Source organism: Grus americana, chromosome 14, assembly GCF_028858705.1.
Source record: "Grus americana isolate bGruAme1 chromosome 14, bGruAme1.mat, whole genome shotgun sequence".
NCBI classification, from domain to species: Eukaryota; Metazoa; Chordata; class Aves; order Gruiformes; family Gruidae; genus Grus; species Grus americana.
In genome coordinates this window covers 3,006,082-3,028,216 of record NC_072865.1, presented here as the reverse complement: position 1 = coordinate 3,028,216, position 22,135 = coordinate 3,006,082, and positions in this window count along the sequence as shown.

Genomic DNA, 22,135 nt, shown 5'->3' with positions numbered 1-22,135 from the left:
TATATGCGCTTGATTTTTTAAAAAACAAAAAATCCCTAGTGTGAGAACTTTCATCCTTTTTTGAATACTTGGGAAGTAAAGTTTTGGTACATCAGTCACAGTTACTATGTCAGGGATGACCTAGGATCACTGTTAGGCGGAAATACAGGCTGGTTTGAATGCAGAAACTCTATGGAATCCAGTTCTAAAATATCCATAGAATATATTTATTCTGGGATGAAAAGCGAGAAAAGAAGAAATACATCTGAAAACTGCTTGGCAAGGTAGAGAGCGCCAGTATGGAAACAGTAACGATGGGAATGATGTAGAAATCTGTACAGAAGAGTTTAAATTAGAGAAGGGGGTGGTGGCAGGACCGTGCGGGTATCCTGGTCCTGTGGAAGTCATTGTGCTTTTGGGCAATCTTTTGGCTTTGTCGCTTATTATTTTGTTCATTTTTAAAACAAGCTCTTTTTCCCGTCAAATTTTGATCTTGTATTAGTAAGGTGACTTAGGTCCCGAGGAATTTCAACATTAATGGTAAACTTAAGCAAGTTTCAAAACTATAGATATAGACACGCAGGCACAAAACCACATAAACATCACTTTTCCTACTGCTAAAGCACATCCTCGGAGCGAATTTCAGTAGCTTCATAAAAATGCTGGTAGAAATTGTTCAAAGCAAGCAAAACCATCATTTTTCTTTTGAAAAACATGAAACATGCTGGTATCTAGGCAGACACCTCTTTTGTTTAAAATCAGCCAACCAACTGAAAAACAGAAGATAAGTCCTTAGAATATTTGAAGCCCTGGCTGGAGACGGTTGATCTGCAAGCAGGGAGATGAGCTGTTGTTTGTCCTTTGACGTGAGGGCTTTCTGCTGAAAGTGATGAGGGCTTACATGTCACTGAGGATGAGATTTTGTCCAAAGTAGGTCAAGGGAAGAAAATCTTTACTGCCCGCCTACAGCCCATCTCTGGAATAGGAGAGACCAATGAGAAACACCAGCTTGTGGCCCAACAAGTACAATTATTGTGTACTGTGTCTTCATTTGGATGCCACGCTCAGTTAATAACCAGATCTCCACCATACTTCTTTATTGCTTAGGCTGAAGGAGAAAGTAATTAAACTTAATAGGTATTGCCCTTGCTTTAAGGCCACTATACATTTAACATTGCCAGCGTAAGTAATTAATACTAATAGAAGTCATGAGTTCTAAACAAAGACATTTGTACACCAAGTAATTTACAACATGTACTTTTTGGAATAAATTATTTATATTCTTATACATCCTTATAACCATAAACTTCCTGCTTCGTGGCCCTCATTCTCTCTGTTGCAAATTTGTGGTGAACTTTCTTTTTTGTGTCTCTGAATGCCACTTCTCCCCCAGAATTTCTTAAGAAAAGCTGTAAGCTCACCATAAATTTGATTTTTTAAAAAATGTTAACTTTTAATTGGAATGCAAGCAAGAATTTAAAATATATATTTCTGTGTTGCATGTTCTAATAATGCTGGGCAAGCATTGGGCATAGCTAATTGACCATATGGCTCTTTGATATTCACAGAGGGGGGAGAGTTGTATTATCATCGGAAATATGATGATGCCAACATCTTAATGCAGCATCAATATCAGCTCAGAAGAGGCATGAGTACAGCTAACTGAACTCCTCAAGAAAGCTATCAGTACCATGTTCGGATGTAGCTATATGATCTTTGAATCATAATAGACAACGTTTTGCTTAGAATTAGTGTCATGTTTTCCCATCGTAAATCATTTGCTACTTACCCACCAGTCAAGCCTGGCTTGGTTGGCTGCTGCATGGGAACAGATCAATTTCTGCATAGAAGACAGACAGAAATTGCTTCTAATTGTTTTCTGGGGGAGCCATTAGACCATCCACGTGAAACCTAAGTCTGCATACAACCTTGGTGTAGTTCCATGAATAACCCCTTTCAATACTTTAGTGACCCAATTATTTTAGTTCTTGAAAAAATGAACAAGTAACTTCAACTCTCACCAATTTCCCAAGGACAAAAAGCCAAGTACCTACATGTATTCTCTCTACTGTCAGAGTGATGTCAAAAGACCAGTCTGCCAGGTGCAGAACTCCCTCCTCAGCTTGGCTTGCTAGTGCTGAGCGAAGAAGAAACAGCACAAAGTCAAGCTGTGCAGTGAGAGGAGAGGAAGTCTTCTCTGCAGCTTGAAGCATGGTTAAAAACTCTAAGTGGCAAAAAGTGAAACATCTGCCTTGGGTTACAAACTTTAATCAGTGCTAGGAAGCTGTATATTTTCTTTTGAGGTTGAGTTTGTCCAACTTCCAACGCTAAATTTTCATTATACCTTTTCCTTAATGTCAAACGTTCCCTACATCGTCACCGAACATCCCCGTGTGTGAGAGTGTTTGCTACTACTGTGTGTTGCCCTTAGGCCAACTCAACGAGCTCAGCTCAATGAGCTTTACACAAAAATAAGGCGCGTTTTATTTTTTAGCCACTGGGTATGCACTGGGTCCTTCTTGTAGTCTCTTCCCAATACTTCCATGTCCTTCCTGAAGCGTGAGCGAGAGACCAAACACAATATTTAACAGCAGTTTTGCTCATGTTGCTTTAGGAGGCAATGTTACCAGTACGTGATGCTGGTATGTTGAGGTTTTTGGGGAACTGGGTAAGGACAGTCAAGCCCCCACTGGAGAAAACATAGTGACAAATGGCCTTAATATTGTTTTAGGTAATATGTTCTCTCTGTACAGATATTGACAAAAAGGCCATTAAAAATTACTAGGCATCAAGAAGGTTACTGAAGGAAAGCAAAGATCTATTGATTTCTCACTTTACAAATATGCTATTTATCCTATTTAGCAGTCGCAGTTTTGCCACGATATCTCTTGTAAGGGCAATTATCAAACTGGTGGAATTAATTATGTGGCCAGGAAAATCCTATGGAGATTTGTATGAGGAGAGGGAAAGAAGGGAGGGAACAGTCCTGCAGCTGCTGAGGACTATCTCTTCCTTACGGTTCTGTGGAAGTGATTCATCAGCGATGGGCTGGTGCTGGGCTCCATCGTCTCTCTCTGATGTCTGAGTGCCTGATTCAGACCCTTTACTGGGAAAGAAAGCCCCTACTCGTAGGCATGGAACAGAGCATCCTCATTTACCCGTGCACTTGCAAGTGGGTATGTATACATACATATGTGTACCCTCACTGTTTATGAAAAGAAAGAACAAGACTTTCAAGAAATGCCTTGCCATGCAGGACAAGATATCTTTGATTTCGGCTTTTCATTTGACAGTGCCACGGTGGAGTCTGTTCTCGTTTTTCTCTTCTATCTCTTTTCTCCCATAACATAACACCGAAGCTCAGATTGGGATTGTCTTTGCAGTAAATTTGGTGTTCTTTCTTTCTTTCTCTCATTTTGAAGAAGCTGATGACCTCCAGTAACACTGGTTTTGTCTTTTGAACATAGAAATAGGCATGATAAAGATGTAATATGACTTCTTCTTTTTTATTTGTATTGAGCAAGCAGAGGGAATCAAACCAGCATCTCTAATGTCACAATTCAATGAAGTATGTAAAGGAAACTCTCAGAGAATGCTCTAAGCACCATCCTATGAAAAGCTCTCCAGGTCTGTTTCCAGAAATTACAGAGCAGTGGGGGTGGAAAGGATCTTGAACTACTGGGTACCAGGCTTCTGGGATATACATCAGACTAAACCCAATGGAAAGTCTTGGGCTTGATCTTGATTTGTTCACGAGGCAAAAGGTCTTAAGAGAAAGTAAATGGGACATGAACCTCATTCCGCTGGCAGGGATCCACCAGCTCTGCCCCATGGCTGCCCCTGCGCTCCCTAACCCCATCTCCAGCTCTGGGGCAATCTGCCTTGCCATTGCTCTCTAACAATTTGTTTTCTCCTTAGGTGACCAAGTTCTCTCAAGTTCCTTCATAATGTAGTCTGATCCTTTCATTTTTAAAGACTTGTCTCTTTATTAAGTTGCTAATTGGCTTTAATAATTCAGACCTTTGTTCTGTCTTTGTTCCTGATGTCTGACAGGTTGTTTCATTGCCTCTTCTCCACTTTCATCCTCTTCTGGGGTCTTCATCTCTCTGCCCTCCCTCCTCCACTTTTCCTCTTAGCCTGAAAAATTTGACCCTGCTTTTAATATCTCTGCTGGCATTTCACTTAATGATCCTATTACACATTCTTGAAGCCCTTTTCACTCAAGATTCTCAGGGCTCTATCAGTATCAATTAATTTCCAAACACCTCCGTTTTATCATGCAGATTTTACACATGGGTAAACTGGGGCATGGAAAAGTCAGACAGTGCTCAGCATCACAGACAGAAGTAGCACAGCTTAAAAAGTGGCATGATCTTCAGTGCTGCCAAGCATCTCTGGCTCCTCTAGGCTTCATTTGTAGCTCTAAGTGGTAAAAATCAAGCCCGAGTAGATTTAATACCCATGCACTCATCCATTCCCTATGTGTTGATGTGAATGAAGCATCTCTGTTGGTCTGTGTGTTTACAAAAAGCATAGCTGAAGTTAGCATCCTATTAAACTGAGTATTTCAAAGCTGAGCTAAAGAGTGCAGGATAATATTTAAGCTCCTTAGATAAATATCAGTGTCCGAAGCATCCAGTGACATAAACATTAAAGCATCAGGAAAGCTACTCTTATCGTATCATTTTGGTCTCTTCTGCTTTAACTTGTTCAAAGTAAGTTGAACACATTTATCACGACTGAGCTGAAATTTGCCACTTCAATACCAAATTCTTTAATGGCTTTTTCATGTGACCAGCACTGCAGGGGTCTTGTTTTGATGTTCAACAAGAAGGACACATAAACGTTAATGCCTTGCTCCTGACTCTTACTTATTCTTTTAAATTGAATTCATGAGTTTTCATGTCAATACAAATTAGATAAATAGCTGGAAGAACTTGTTAGCCTGTTTCTGGTGGTTTGGGTTTTTTCAGTTTACCAGACTTGATTATGCATTTGTTGACAAAGGGAAGGGAAAGAAGAAAATCCATCACAATTATGCACATTTTGCTGCAAGGCTTGAAAGGGCAATTTGGAAATCAGATGATAAAGTAGTTAGGCAGATATATTAAAAAACGGCAAGGAAACAAAATTCCTGCTTTTAAACTGTCAGGCAAGTGCTCATGCACTTGCTCTGTGTATGTCATCAAATTAAACAGTAAAAGAATCTTCATCTCCTAAATGTCCAGCTAATATCCAGAGACGACCATGAGGGATTTTCCTTCAATCTGTGCTGGACCAGACGTGATGGAATATGGTGGGTTGGTAATTGCAAGAGTCTTGAGCAGAAGTCAGAGCTGTTCCCTCCCTCCCTGCTTGAAGGCAATGACAAAGCTCACGGTGGTTAATTGTAGCAGGTCAAGAGCGCTAAGACGACCCATGTTGAAGTGGGTCTTGTGTAGAGCAAGAGGTGAGCGGGGAAGAGGCACACAGTTTGTGATTCTGGATGCCGCAGAGAAGCAAGAAACAGGCACGGTTCCTCCTTCTCAGTTAAAAGTAAAAAAATGTGGCCAGCCAGCTTTATTCTCACACTTTCAGATAACTACTTATTTGCAAATAGTCAGCACTTGCCTATTAAAAAGTAATATGTGGCAAATCTTGTCCCAGTGTGGCACTCAGATAATGAGCTCATTCACCAGAGATTGCATATTGTGGGCAGGGAAAACGCTCCTCAATTAGGGCTTTTCTGCAGGAGGAGAAGGAAGTTCATGAAAACTAATTTGTCTCTGATTGTTACCCCTTCTGACCATTTATAGTGTGTGACACTCTCCTACTGAGGGCAGATTTTTCTCCTGAACTTTCTCTAGCTCCTTCTGTGGAACTTCTCCCCTTGTTTCAAAGCTTGTTTTCAAGGTCTAACGAGGAGGGTGGCGGTATCTGAGTAAATCCTACGCTTGGAATCGCTCAATGGAAAAGAGATGTGCCCATTCATGCATATTTGATACATCACTTCTAAAAATAAAAGGACCTTTTTATCTAAGAACAATGCTTTTTCCAGTTTAAGACAGAAATAAATCAGGTGAGACTGCTATTTTGAGCTGTGTTCATGCACCTTTGACTGCAGGGTACTTTTCCTAAGCAATACCTATGGAAAAGGAGGGCAAAAGTTGATTTTCAGCTTGTTGTGGTTTTTTTTCAGTGATACCTTAGGATATTGGGGATATCCTGAAAGGAACGATGGGTGTTGCAAGTCCTATAAGATAAAGTTGAAGGACACAGAAGAGCCTTGGAAAATAAATATAAAAGGACCTGCTTTCTCATTTTTCAGGACCGGAGCAGTGGCCTCCCCTATGAGATGAGGTTTTCTTCTCCAGGCTGCTCTGAGCCTTTGTCTCTCAGAGCTTAAGGAAATGGCAGGGGGCATCTCTGCCGCATTTCCAAGCAGCGCCAGGCAGATGCCTTCATGTCTGCAGGTTGCAGCTCTGCCCCACCGCAGCTCGCTGCTGAGCTACAGGATATGCAATAATTAAAAGAATTTATCTCCTCTTCCCAGGATCCTGCCTACCATGGCAGAAAAACATTCCTAATAAAATGATCTAAATGAAATGGGAAGGAAAGGGAAAGCTTTATGTGCTCAGTGTTACTCCGCAGAGGCAGAGATTGCCATTTTTCTGGGTGAAAGTGAGCTTCGCTCATCTGAACATCAGAAGCTCAGGCTGAAACTCTGGATGAAAATGAATTCATAAAGCAACCTGAATTAGGGGCTGGATCCAGCATTTCCACCGAGTAGGACACTCTGTGTCACTGTGGTTTTTTCTCTCTCTGCATGTATGTGCGCCCTTGTATTTTTCCTGTAATTGTTGGGAGAGGCTTTCTCTCTCATTATCTTCCCTCAATTCGTAGAGATCTTGTAATCTATCTCAGACCACATAAAGGCACTCTTTCATGCTTGCCGTCCCCGTAATGATGGCTTCTGTTATGCAGGAGCTACTTTCTATCTGCTGCTGTATTCTACCCTTTCTGGAAGAATTGATATTGTTCATTTGTCTGTTGCACACCGCTATTAGGAAATGCGATGGAAGGGCTTCCTTTCCGAGACATGGCTCCTACTTTCTTAATAAGAGAGCAATGGATGCAAGGTCTTCCATGCATTAAGAGAAAGGGAAGAGAGAGCAGGAGCAGCATCCTTTTCCTCCATGCCCTATCTGTTAGTGTAACTACTAATCCTGAATTCCCTTCACCTGCACAAAGGCAAAGGGCTGAGCTGTGCCTTTGTGTGCACAAAAAAGGGAATGCAGATATTTCTAGTAACTGTAGCTTTTCTTCTTCTCCTTCTCCTTTCTATTTTTTAGCCATTTAGCATATTTTGTCTGAAATCTTAGTTAAGCCTCTGTTCTTGGTTATTGCACTGCAGTTTTGTACAGACCAAAGCAAAAAATTTATAGGAGCTGGCCAGAGCAGCAGAGTTGAGAGAGTGCGATCCTGGAATGACTGGTGTGCAGTTTAGAAGGTTGCTAGAGAGGGCCGTAAATTATGTCATGTGTGGTTCATCAATTATATAGATAAAACTGTGAAGGAGAGTGGTTTGTCAGAAAAGATAAGAAAAGAGGGACTGAACCTAGATATATATTCTGTGCTGATGATCTGGTCGTTTTTAGAAGTGAGAGGAGTCACTTGTAGAAGCCACTTAATAAATTTAATGACTATTGGAAGGGACAGGATAAAAAAAAGAGCTAGGATAAAATGTTAAGTATGCTTGCAATTGCAAAATCACTGCCACTTTTCTTTAAGTTTGCTAATGAGAGTAGGTGTTCTCTGGCAATAAAGCACAGGTTGGAGAGGATGGGGTTATCTTCCTCTGACCAAAAGGGGAAGGCATCCGTTTTTGGGGCTGGATATGGGCAGGAGCCGGGGCATCACCCGAAGGGCTTTCATGGTCATCAAAATGTCTTTTCTCAGGTGATGAGAAAACTGCAGATGTGACAAGGTCAAGCCCCCCCCGCTCCGGGTTATGTGTGCTTCCAGATGTGAAACAGCACAAGAAAAATGTGGGCATTTTTCTCATTTCCTCTCTGCTCCAAATGGAAGGAGGAAGGCAAGAACAATTTGCACATCCAAGAAAATACACATAAACCTTCCTGAGTATGACATAAGCTTGGGCTGGATTTCCTGGCATTTCTCCTCTTCCCTTACCCTGCGTTCATTTTACCCTGTGCCCCTTCGCAGTGGGGAGGTGTGGGGCAGAGCCCCTGCTCCTCAAAGGCAGCTGCAAAGAAAGTGAAAAACAAATCCCCCCCTCCTAGCTGTTGTCCCACTGGCATTTTTCTGGAGCAGAAGACAAAATGACTTCCTATATGTCAATGACAGAAAGTCCTCTGAGCTGTATTAGAGAAGGGCCCTGTGCAGGGGACAGTGACAGGGGTAGTTTTTCTTCACTGAGTTGCTCTATGGCTTTCGGTGAGGGGAAGGTCCTTTGGGAAAAGAATAAAGGGGATCTCACCTAAAAAAAAAAGGGGGGGGGGGATTGGGAGGAGAAGAAGGGGGAGACTGGAATGTGCAGTTGTCTTTTTCCTTTTATGGGCTACTCATCTGGTCATTTAATTGTCTGATTTCTGTGGGTAATAAATTGTGATGCTCATGGATGGGATTGATGGGGTGTTTCATCAAGGCCCTAAGTATGTCCTTAGCATTGAAATAGGACAACCTCCTTCCAAAACCAGCCTTAATAACACGTGTTATCAATGCACACTGCTTTGTGGCTTTATTTGCCAAAAGATGGCAATATTCGAATATGTAAAATTTTCCAAAGTGTAGAAAAGTAGAGGTTGCCACTGTGCTGTGACCACTGCTCCCTCTGCTCTGTCCTGGCCAGAGGACGCTGTCATGGTCCAGGGCCGAATTACATCGTTGTCACCTCTTGATGATTATTTGTAGAGCTCACGAAGCTCGATACTTAAATACTCCTGGTGGGTCACTGATTTTGGACGAGACGTCAGTGCGCTGTGCTACTCTCAAGCATCTGGGGTGACTTTACGGCAGAGACGCAGGGGTGCTCACTGAGGCCATCCAACACGCAAATCCTTGCCAGCTCACAAGTCTCACGGAAGAATTCAATGGGCAGTTTTTCATTAACAGTAAATGTGTTTGAGAAAATTCACCTCTGCTATAAATCTGCATGACTCTGCCGAAATTATATCAAGTTACATCCTCAGTCAATTTGGGCTATTATTTGATTTTATAAGTTGTATCAAGACAGTATTTTTTTTTTTTAAATTAAACCAGATCATTTCCCTTTTCTGTACCTTATTGCTGACAGAAGGCTCTCAGACAGCAAAGTTTACCTTTCATTTGTTCCTGTGTAATAACCCATTAGGTCTGCTGAGAAATACCATGTTTCTTATGCAATGTCAACACCTACTTCCATTTACTCTTTCTCTTCAGAAAACACAGCATGAATCCCAGATGCTGCAGCATGCTGATGTCCTTGACCCGTTGGAGTGCTAAGAGAAAGTAATTAAAGGAAACAAATTGATGGGGATTTAAGGCTAGTTAAATGCACAGCTTTTTGTTTTCTTTTTCCTTGTTGCAGTGGTGAAGTTCACTGGGAAAAGTGAGGTTGAAGGGTTTCCAGCTGGGTCATAGACTCTGTATTGGGACTTCCTGAAGGCCAGAGGTCTGAATAGTTTCAGGAATGCTTGATTTTATTTTTCAAATTTTCTTTTTATAGTTAGCATCAAACTAACCTCTGAGATTTCCTCTGTTACTAAATAATTTTCTCTGTTCGGTGAGGAGATACACAAGGTTAAATGGGAAGATCTCTTCTAAGATTTTTATCTAGGATGTTTACCAACAGAAACTACTGGCAATTTGTTTTCATCTCTAAGTCCTATCTCCAGATAAAAACCTACCGTATTTTTTTTGTGGAATGCATCAAAGTCATGAGATGCATTTCAGATACTTGAATAATTCAGGTGCTGACGTACACAAGCGCTCATATTTCCCTGATATAGTAACACAGATGTTATGCTGTTAGTTTAAAATGATTTATTCCCATGTGTTAATAAAACAATGATTCTGAAAGACTCTTCCAGTCTCCTTTAGTTAAATCTTGAGTACTCTACCAAGTTTTCACAGTACCATCTGCAAATAAATGCAAAGCAAACACATGCTTTTGGGGTTTCTCTAAAAGGATATTCTTGCTTGAAGGGTTTCTTAACTGGTAAGACTGATGATTGGTGCCAGATAACTTCCAAAAGCTGCAAAACACACAGTTTCAGCTAATTTTTCTGGTAGGTATTTTGGGGTTTGTCTTCTTTTATTTTAGGCTAAATAAATAAATAGAGCAGAGGCTTGACATCAACCAGCTCTTCTGAACTTTGAATTTGCTGTGTACATATTTACTGTATGAGATCTAGGGAGTCTTACTGGACCCAGAAAATATATTAAATCCTCCCAAGCCCTTCCCATCACAAGAGTTACTCAAAACATCTAGAAAAGTTTTGATAACTTTTCCTTTTTTTTTTTTTTTCTTTACATGCTTAATTAGATCTATGCTTTTCAGATTTCTTTCTAACTAATAACCAGGTCCTTTTAATTGCTGTTTCTCTGGCTTGATGGTCACTCAGCTGAATGGGCAGCTCATGGGTGGGAGGGCTTGGGACAGATGCTGCTGGAGAGGTCACCAGGGATCTGAGCAGTGGGAAGAGATGAACCTCCTTGATAAAAGGGGATTTGCAAAGGTAGGAGGGTGCAAGTGATCTCAGGGGCTGATACTGGAACTAAAATCCTTTGTGGAAGTTGGTAAGCGAGGGAAAGGAAGGTTAGCTGTGACTTTGTCTTAGGCTGGAGCAGTTTATTAGAGAACTACAGTATGTCATGCTGGGGGATTTGGGAAGTGGAGCAGGGAGACCAGTTTCTGGAGGTGAAGGAGTTAAGGTGAGTCCTTGGGATTTTTATATAGTGAGAGGCTGCATGAATCGAATGAGCCCCAAGAGCTGCCAAACACCAGGTAACTGAACAAAAAAAAAAAAAAATAGATGTGCAGTTGGAGATGCAGAAAACCAAGGGCTGGGGTTGCAGCTGGAAAGCAGCCCACTTCATTTGTGGGTTATGGGTGGAGCAGATGATGCTTTGCTAACGCATCTCTGCCTTGCCACAGCAAGGCTTGCATGGCTGTACCTTGCATGTCCTTGTCTGGTGAAGGACTTTACCAGGTGCATGCAGCTCCTGGCAAAGACCTGATAGCAGTGAGCAGGGAGCCAGCTTAACCCTGCTGCTGCTGCATATTTGAGCTGAGTTTTCTAGTCTTGCTCTGTAACGTGCTGCTTGGTTGCGGTGAGCTAGGTGGAGGTTTTGGAGATGGCTTGTGGACAGTTGACTTGATGCATAACAGCTCCCTCTTGCATGTTAGAGACCTCTTATTGCAACCCCCTAACTCTGCAGAAACGTAGCACTTCTGACCCTGACACATGTGTGCCAAGAGGGTCTTGCAGCTGGATGAGAACTGAGATAATAAGTGATTTGCCAGAAGAGGTAATGGAATAAGGATGGAGACTCTCAATTGTAAATATTTTGGGTAGGGAATAAATATTGCCTATAAAAATGCTTTATCGCCATTGTTAAGACTCTAACTACACCTGTGGAGGAACTAACTATGATAGCTAAATGATTGGTGTTCAAACTGATGTAGTACTAATCAAAGGGGTTTGTTGGGGTTTTTGGTTTGGTTTGGTTTGGTTTTTTTAGTTTTGCAGCATAAAGTAAAGCAGGTGGTATATAGGGACTTGAATAAGCAACACTGGCATACCTTACTTAGGTTAACTTTTGACATCAGTGTTTAAAGAGGGTGGCCCCTGCAACTTGCCCCAAAGTCAATCCATAAGTCAGCGAGGCAATTCAGACCAGACCCCAGGAGTCTTCTCCGATTGGCCTGAGCAATGTCATCTCCACCCCGTTCGGGACTTGTTCTAAATTAAGTGTTAGAAATTTTATATTTATAATGTATAATTTATGTTTTTAATATGATTTAAAAGCTGAAACATTACTTCCAATGAAGTCTGGGGTTGAGAAGTCCCTTGAGCACTTAAGCAGTTAACTTTGAACAAAATGTATGTCGTGAAGAAGTACCTAACTGCGTCAATTTAATTCCCAGGTCACCGGATTTCTCCTGGTTCAACCAAAGTAGCACAGAGTGTGTTTTTAGAATTTTCTCCAGTTCATTTGTTCATTAGTTTATTTTGGATTTGAGCCCACAAAAACCCCTGTAGTATGTGAACTTGGACTGCAAAGCTTTTTATATTGAATTTCTGTTCTTTTTAGGGCAGGTAAAACGAAGCCATTAATCACGTACCTTAAGACACATCAGTAAATGTAATATTTAATATGCACATCTTCCTATGCAATTACATTGAATGCTATGTGTACTTAAAGACCTTCATAAAATTGGTGGAAGAGGGAGTCGCTTTATGCCAGTAGGACATAGTAAGGCAAAAATACTTTGGAGTGCAAGCCCAAACGGACTACAGATGCAGTACAACGTGCTTATTTCACTGGAGGACCCGTGGCCATTAACCTAAATTGCAGAGTTTGCTCTGTATTCCCCAGAGCTGTTGTATTAAGTGGGTGAGTAGGTATTTTCCATTTCGTAAGAATCGCTTATTTTCCACCATCTTTGGCCGTGACCGCTGGCCTGGCTCGTGGGGCTTCAGTGCTGGAAGATGCAGCTTTTGGGTTACCCCCTCGTGTACTCATGGCGTTGGCTGGGAGGTGCAGGGCTTGTCCTTCAGCTGCTTAATCCTGTTTAAACAGTTGCTTCAGGCACAGCACACTTAAAGAAGTGCTCATCTATAAAGCACCATCACACATGCAGACGCACATTTATTTATCTCCTCTTTCTTTCCATGTGGCTCTATATTTCCAAGTTGGCATCCGAGTGGACCAAGGATAGTGAAGGATGTCTGGTTTAGAGACGTGTGTATGTATAAATGGACATTTGAAAGCCAGATGGGATTTTCATCTCCTCCTTGCACTTGATACTTCTTTCCTTTTTTCCCTCTTCCTCTCATACAGTGACAGAAACGTTAGAGAAAGAAGAGATACCCACTGATCCTGACCCCACGTAACCTGCCTGGATATATCCCCCACTGCTGTAGGAAATACCAACATGTGAGGAAACAAAAACCTGCATGGACTATGGTTTTTTCCAGTGATGCATTTCAGCCAGCCCTAATCAGGGTCTGGAGCACGGCGCGTGGGATGTCATTGCTGCTTTTTCTGCCAATAGAAAACTTACAGAGCTCTAACTTAAACTAAGTTATCTTTATTTCCCTAACAAAAACTGAAAAACAACTGCAGGTCTTTGAAAGAAGAGCAGCTTGGGTTAAATGTTAAAGGAGAAAACCTTTAAATCCAATTCTGTTGCATAATTTTGGAAAAGTCTGAGGTCAAGATGTTAGGTGTTTTCCCAGCACTGAAAGCTTATGAAGGCTGTGCCTCTTTCTCTTTTTACCTTCCTACTTAAACCCCTAACACTGAAATGTTAAGTAATGGAATTATTAAATCTGCATGTTGGGACCCTGTCTGTGAGTTTTGTGGCATTTTGGCAGTAACTCAGTAAATTGACCCGGGGGCTCACAGGCGTTGCTTGATGGAACAAGTGATCGAAGGATCTGGCAGTCAGATCTTCATGAATTTTACAGGGTGTTCTTGTGGCCAAGGACAGACCTGATAAACAGAGGAAGGATGATCGTAATCAAAGTCTTGAAGACAAATAGACAACCCCGGCTCTAATATGTATTCAAATTCCTTCTCCTTCCTACAGGGTTTAGGTTAAAGCTTTTCACATGTGAATCTCAAAATAGACACTTACTTTTCAAATTTTGAAGAAACTTGGGAGTACCCAGGGAACACTGAAACCCATGGGATGGCTTCAGTGTGGATTAAATCCTATGGAACAAATGTAGCGACTGGAGCCTATGAAAGGATGATTTAATAGAAGAGGTCTTGGATTAGGATTTGTAGATTAAATTTTTAGCTCAGCCACACACCTCCTATCTGGTCAGCCTGTTCCCTTTTTCCTCAAATAGAATGGATGTTTCCATTTATTGGGGTGATAGTAAGAGAACAAAATCCAATAACCGTGAGTGTCTCAGATGCTGGTGATACAAACTGTCCGGCTATTTGTGCGGAGGGTTGGGGTTAGTAAAATAGAAAAGTGGTCACCTTCTGCTGTTTGGTTTCCTTTCATTTAATTTCATCATACACAAAGGAAAGGAGTATTTGAACGACTTCCTGGACAGGAAAACAATTATATTGCTTGTTTTTCTGCTTCTCCTTTGATTTTTTTTTTTTTAAATTTTATTTTCAGTTTGCTTGTGGTTTATTGTGTGTGCATGTTCCAATTTTAGTAAGCATTTGTGCAAGACAATGAATGTGACAGGTTGGAGAAAAGAAGTAGAAATTATTGCATGCTGAAGCTTTTTAAGAAATGTATTGACTTGGGAAGGTTCTCTGCTGCTATCATGGTCATGTTCACCCATGTTGGAAGAAAAATTTCACAGATGCATCCAGGTTCATATTCAGTGATTAGCTCAAATTTTATACATTTATGTACATCCAAACTGTTGAATTTAAAAGACTTCTGAAGAAATGACATGCTCATTTTAGAGTACAGTTTTTAAGCATCTTGGTTGTTGGGAATAGCTCCAGACCAAATAAATATTTATCGAAGTCTCTGAATCACAAAGATAAATAACCCAGAATTGAATATTTAAGTCAGTCTTATGATTTTTGATGCAGTCTTGTGATTTTGGAAAGGGGGTGGGGGGAGCTGACGCAGAATATTTTCACTTCTGCTGCTGTCAGTACTGGCAGACAGAGACAATATTTTCTCCTGGGCAGTAACGTTTGTCGCGGGAGTTCAGGTCCAGGCTCTCCGCCTGTGTCAGGCTGAGCTGCTCGCTGGCTGCAGTTCAGAAAGCCCCTGAGTGCTGAGATGGGTTTCGGTACATCTACGGCTTGGGAGCCAGAAGTACAAAATTCTTCATTTCAACTTTAAGGGCTGCTAATGCACTGGCTGAGATCTCGACAACCACATCCATGCGGATCCCTGTAGTATGGAAGAAACAAGCTGGACTATGCAATATCTGTTATTCTCTTGGGGAAAGGATGAGTTGTTTGGCAGGTGCATGAAAGACTTTAATTTTGTTGAAGGCATAAAGAAGGCTTTCTCTGCCTGGGTCGGCTGATGCTCTACACCTAGCTGAACTGCACCCACGGCGCAGTGTGGGGGAAGGAGGCAGCTGTATTCCCCTTTCTACTGGGGAGAAAACCGATGCCAAGGAATGGAAACACACTTCCCTGGGTGGCTCCGTATCGCTTAGTATTTGCGGGTTTTATCCACAAGGCTTATTTTTCAGTGTTAGCTTTAGTCCTTAAGTAACTCTTTTTGCATGTTGAACTCTGCTACCTTATTTTCCACATGCTGATGAAACTTGGGCTGTTTGTCACAGTTCCCTAATCAAACTTTAAAATGTCTGTGTATTTAATGAGTAGTACTGGCAGTCTTAACTATTCAGTATAGCTGGATGATGAAAACATTTAATTTTCTCAAAAAGATACATACAAGTCAAAGCTTTGCTTAAGAATGATGCAATTAAATCCAAATGGTCTATAGTTTTCCCAGACAACAAAAAACTTGGTTTAGTTTTTCAATGTACATCTTCAACGGGGAAAGTTGAATCCACTGAAAACTAATCACAGCTGAGAAACTGGCTTTAAAATTCATGATCAGCCTTGTACACAGAGCTTTTCACTGTGGCGGATGATGAGAAGATGCAGGTTTAATGCAAGTGGAGGGTCTGGCACTTGTGCCCATCTTCCTGTTTCTTTTGTGCCATTTCAGACCCAATCCCCCTATCCCCTAATTTTACCTGTTTCTATGGTAATGTTTTAATATCAGCATGGAGCAGCCAGTTGTGTTTGTCTTATCTGATCAGTTAAGTTTTCCATGTAAGTTTACCTGAAATACCTGCTTGCTGTAGTTATTTTTGCTTTTCCTGTAACAAGGACATAATTGTGGTTTTTAATTATTATTTTTTTTCCTGCTTAATGTAGATTGTACACTTGACTTCTAGCAAGTATACCATTTTACAACCTGCCGCATAATTTTTGAACTTGAGATGCTCCAGATGGTCCTGACCTGGCATCCCAGCTGTGGGTGGCTGGGGTTGGGTGCCCGACCTGGGCTGCTGTCCCCTTCTGGCCAGGAGAGCCAGCACTATAAAAGATGAGATAATCTAATAGTATAATTCCGGAGAAATCCCAGGAAGATAGAAGGGAGAAAAGATGAAAATAGAGGTGAGGGGCAGTTCAGGAAAGCAGAAAGGAAAGGAGCAAGATGGACACTTTTTTCTTGGATTTTCTGTCTCCTGAAACACACTGCAGGCTTCACAAGTTCATAAAACAGCATTTTAAAGTCTAATCTCCTCAGGCAAGAGAAATAGATGGAGGGGGTTCCTCTGTGACTGTAAATCACGCTGGTGGCAGGAACAGTGGTGGGAGGTGGCAGGTCCTCGGGAGCCCAGATCACTTGGGTAGGAGCTGAATTTCCTTTTGGAGCCCAATGTCAAGCACCAAGGGACATATTCAAAGGTACAGATCGCAGCTATGCTCCTGACTGAGATTTGTGCCTTTGAAAATGTCCTTCCTAAATTTCAGTGCAATGTCCCTGCTCCTGGTAGATCATGAGACACTGTTTAGTCTCCTTTTATGCTTACCTCCAGGTAAACATGGGGGAGAAACACCTTTCATTTCTGGAGTTTACTGTGAAATGAGGCCACAGGATACTCAAGACTTAAAATCAGGATCTCTTGCTGATTGAATTGAAAGAATTTCATTAATGGTAACAGGCTGTTTCCTCAACCGATAAGGGATATGCATGGACTGAGCAGGTCAATGTGGCATCCAGGTACCCCCCCACACACACCTGGAGCATCCCTGACCCGCCTGCACCTGGGATGCTGAATGGCTCTGGGACACTCGGGACTGATGACATTTACTGGAGAGGACAAATTGTAACTGGCAAAAGTTAGGAGGTATTACTTTATTGCATCTCAATCTGAGTTTATTTACTACTTATTCCATCTAAATATGAGTTTATTCAATCTAAATCATTAAATATGCATTTAAAAACTATTGAAATGAAATCACTATATTTAGAGATTTTTTTTTCTTTCCAAGATGATACACTTGAGAAAATTCAATGAATTTATTCAACAGTTTTAAGTTATGAAAACAACCAAAGAGGTTTCAGCCTCCAAAAAGGCAAAGATCCAAGCCAAAGAAGATAAAACAGACTTAAAGTAATTATTAATAGCCAGCAAATATGTAGGTTTACCTGTGAGACAGTGAATGTGGATGATAATGTTTGACATGGATTTTTCCATATCAGCTAACTGCATTGCTTCTATCATATTGTTGGACTCGATGATCTTAAGGGTCTTTTCCAACTTAAATGATTCTATGATTCTATATAAAACTATGAAAACCCTAGCATATAAAATAAAAGGCAGATTGATTTCTGAAGACAAAGTTATTTTTATGAAAACTTGGAGACTTGTAGATTGAAAGAAAAAAAAAAACAACCAACAAACCTCTTCTGGAGTGTCCCATTTCCCCAGAGAAATCTGAATTTCCCCATACCCATGACCTGCTTTCTTCCTGAAAAAACTGAGTGTTGAGACTGATACCACAGGCGCTTGAAAGGCATGTTTTTGTCTCAGACCACTCACTAGCAGCACGCTTTTTTGGCTTCAATTTGATGATTTCCCTGTACTAACCCAACACTGAGAAAAGAGCAATTAGCAAATGTTGCAGTTAACGGAGTTCAAAGTGATGGAGGATACCTGGCCAGCGCAGCCCCAAACCCGCACTTCATTTTCAAGAATAACGATGCCGTTCCCTCTGCAACCAATACAGCTCAGCACTGCTGCCAACAGAAGTTAATTCCAGGTTTGAAGGACTATCCTAACTATAAAAGATGGAAGATTACTGCAGAAAGTCAATGAGTTTTAAATCAAGGAAGTTGTATTTGCAAGAAAATCTGTCTTGATGACTAGCATCAAGTAACATATGGTCTTGGATTTGTCAATAAGAGGCATCCAGGCTCCTTTTTGGGAATATTCTGAGAAGCTACTAATTGTTGATGAGGAGAAGTGGTAGGTCTTGTGATTAAAAGTAATCTTCTGTTACAGAAATTGCCCATTTGATATGAGTTCTTCAGATTTTGTCCCACTTCTGCGATTACTGTAAGAGCAAATATTTATTGTGCTGACGTGGGGTTTGGTGCTTTATGGATCGCAGCACTTAGACCAAGACCTCCTGTGTTGCAGCGAGAGCTGTAATCACTGGGCAACAGTGTGGGTATTTCCCCCTTTTCTGCCTCTATTCCTCCTTCTCTTGCTTCTCTTGAAGGGTCTTGTTTTCATTATAATGCAGATTAGAAACCATTTCCAAGACCTTGAAATAACTTTATGAAATGAATCTTTGTTTTCCAGGCAGTCTCAATCAAAGCCCCAAGTCAGGCTGTGTTTCTGTAGTTTTCTTTCGGGCTCTTTTTAGTTGTCTCTGAGGCGACTTGCTGCCATTGCAAAGAGCTCTCGAGGTGCGGGGTTTTCAAATGCCACTTACACTTGCTGGAAGACCAGAGCATTTGAAAGGCTGTAGCAATTTTATCCGATCCTTCTGCTGTTGAATTATGTGCCCTTGATTTGCAAACATTTACCATAGACCCCCACTAAAAATATGAGATGCTTGTTGGATTTTCTCTGGAGACTTCACTCACTAGGAATATTTGAATTTTCATGCAAATAGCTCTGTATTTTCTCTTATGTCTTCCTTTAAGTTTACTCCTTATCTGCAGTTTTGCCATTATTCAAGTTTGTGTCAGCTGCTGACACCATGCTTGTCCCAGGTTTAAGAAGACAGAAAGCAGCTTCAGTCTCTCTTCCCAGTCCCACCATTTTGATGCACAATTAAGCAGAGCTAAAACTGGAAGTTATTTCTGAGATGTGTGTTAGAAGACACAGCAGAAGGAGGCTGCTCAACCCCCCGGTTCCCTCCAGCCGTGGAGTGACAGTTTCAACAGTGAACTTAATCCATGTTTAATCCAATCTTCCTAAGCTAAATATTTCTTTTGATGTTTAAAGAGAAAAATATGTCATTTTCTCTAATTCTTTTTGTCAGGGGAATATATCATCTGGAGATGACGCCCTTTGCGTGTCAAAAGGCCTCCATCACCTGTTATTGTAACATTTCGCATCTTTCTTCTGCTGCCACCTTTTCTCACCCTTTTCCTTGTGTCAATGCCCAGCTGGAAGAAGCTGCTTTGGCAGGTCTATGGTAAACTGCCATCAGGATGGCACATATAAAACTCTATAAATTATTGTATTTCTAAAATACTGGTGTTTGCCTACATCTTAAGGAAATTAACTGTTCATAATGTTGTGAGTGGCAATTAATTTCCCCGTCTGAGGAAGGCAGCTCACCTCTGGAGAATCACTTCTACTTCCATTGAACTCTTTTGGGAACTTGGATCTGGTTGCTACCTATAGCCAGAAGCAATGATGATACGTGCTTATATTTGACAATTGCCATTTTTTAATAATTAATTTAATAATTTGGAAAGACTATTAAACTACCTTTGTTTTACTGTTTCTTTTGTTTCCTTTTGTTTTGGTTTTGTTGTGGTGTTGGTGGGGTTTTTATTGTATGATGCTTAGGAGTTTGGTAGGATTTGTTCATGCGTAACCTGCTCTCTGCCCATAAGTAGTCACATTTATATTGAACTTTTCCTCATACAATTGCACAAGTGAAAATGAACCCCATATTTACCACAACTAGCTGAACCATCTGTGTGTTGATGTCATTAATATGTTCTGACCTCAACCTGCAGTCTGGGTTTTGTTATTTAAAGGTGTGTCAGGAGAATGACATTTAGATTTGACTTGCTTTGGTCACTGTTTATTCTTTATTGATCAAACCTGCTGTACTGTGGATAGTTTAGTCTCCTAAGCTATATATTGTATTATTACTAGTGATAAGAGAGCATCCGTTTGTGCTATTACTGATATACATCTTTAGCCCATTAAAATGCAAATTTTAAGGTGTGCAGCAGATAGAAATCTGCACTGAAAAGGCTGGCTAATTATGACTCCAACTATTTTTCAGATAAGTGAGCAGTAAGTCATTATAAAATTCGTAATGTGAATCCTTTTATTTCCCTTGTCCCCTGACTATTGAGCTGCAGATAATCTCATAAGGCAGTCTCTTTTTTCCAGAATTAGTGCCCAAGAATTTATTCATTACTCTAAATTTGAAAGCAAATAGAGCTACGAAAACCAACCTACAGTGCCTATTATTTGTCTAAAGCTACATGAATATATGCAGCCCAAAGATGTATAATTTATGTCAACAAGACCAAAGATCAAGGTTTTTCTTATCGTGTAGCTATCACATGCCTCTTTTGTTTGCAGAAATGATTTTTGGGTAGTCCTGTTTCTGGTATCGTCTATCTCAGGGCTCAGCAAGAACCTAGAGATTTATGCCATTAAATATGACTCCAGGACAGACCTGACGACTTCTCCAGCAGAGAGCTGCCCTCTGAGGACAGACCCTCTCAGATGTTGCCTAAAACCCTTCTGTACACCAGCACCCCATGTTCTCCCGCTCTGCAAAACTCCTCGGGAAATTCCTGCCCTGAGCACCTAATTCGGCTGAACTATCACACCAGTATCTGCAAACGTATCAGCAAAAGAATCCATTTTTACCATAATTTGGTAAGAAATTGCCAGAATCATTTGTGCAATGGCATTTAGGTACGGTTAAGCCTGAACGTCAATTTTTGTATGTGTGAATACTCAGCAGGCAACGTGTACTATAGATTTCATTCCACCTGAATTTACTTTCCTGCTGAAGTGTCTCTTGATCTGGTTGGTCTGGTATTTTTATAGTCGTTCCTTTTTGAACGTGGATGGCCCCATTGTGTTGCAGTCTACAGCATGAATGCAGTTGCTGTGATTAAATACAGGAAAAATCCGATCTTCTTTGCAACTTATGATCTTCCGATATAATATGACATTTATGATGATAATTTTTCTCTTTTTCCCAGGTTTCAACTTTTTTGGCCAAGAGATTAACTGTGTATGTGTTAAGCCAGAAATAAGCCCTAGGCAATATGGCAGAGTCGCTTTGTAATAAAGCAGGTCTCAATATTTGTTCCAAACTGAAGAGGAAACTTTTCTTTGAGTTAAAGTTTAGTTAACTTTCCCCATGTCGATTTTTCTTTGACTCTATTTGAAGAGTCCACCTCCAGCTGTCTTTTGAGACACAACCAAGATCTTTGAAAGATCAGCAGCTACATTAAAGGAAGAACAGAGAGCGGTTCCGATACAGCAGGTTAAACAGGAAAGTCTGTCAGGAGCTTTAATTACAAAAATGACACTGTATGGCTACCCTGATGTACTTTGTGTTGCTTGTATGCAGAGGCAGAGAAAGGGAAACCAGATAACCTCTGCGTAGGGTACAAGGGGGAGAGACTTACCAATGGCACTTCTTGTTCCAGCTCCCACTGAATTTGGGGTGCAGGAGGGAGCAGTCCCGAACCCCCTCTTTCCCGTGGGGATTGGGTACCGCTGCTCAGCGGTGTGCGTTTGGGATCCTCTCCCACACAAGCGCTGTCTCCGCCACTGGGATTTGGTGGGAGCTGGAAGGCAGCAGGCGAGCGCTCCTTGGCCACAAAATGTTTGACCTCGTCTCAGAAAGGCAAATTCAGTTCTACGGTCCTGGAAAAGGACACTTTAGCTCATTTGAGGGAAGGAGGGCTGGAGGGAGAAAGGGAAGTTTCTATGTTAAAAAATATGTTCTGGGTTTGAGGCATTTTCTAAATGTAATTGGACAAGTGCACCTCCCTCGGTGGCTGCTGCCAGAGACTTTACAAGCAGAGAACCAAACACTTTTACGCAAGATCCCCTATATGCGCATAGCTGCTGGCTCGCCTGCAGGGCTGTGTGTCCCAGCCTTCCAGGGTGCCTTATGTAATGCGGATTTTCATTTTTAAGTTCTCTATCAAACAACGGAATGGAAGTCTGGATGGCGAGGGGAAATACATGCCTTCGCAGAT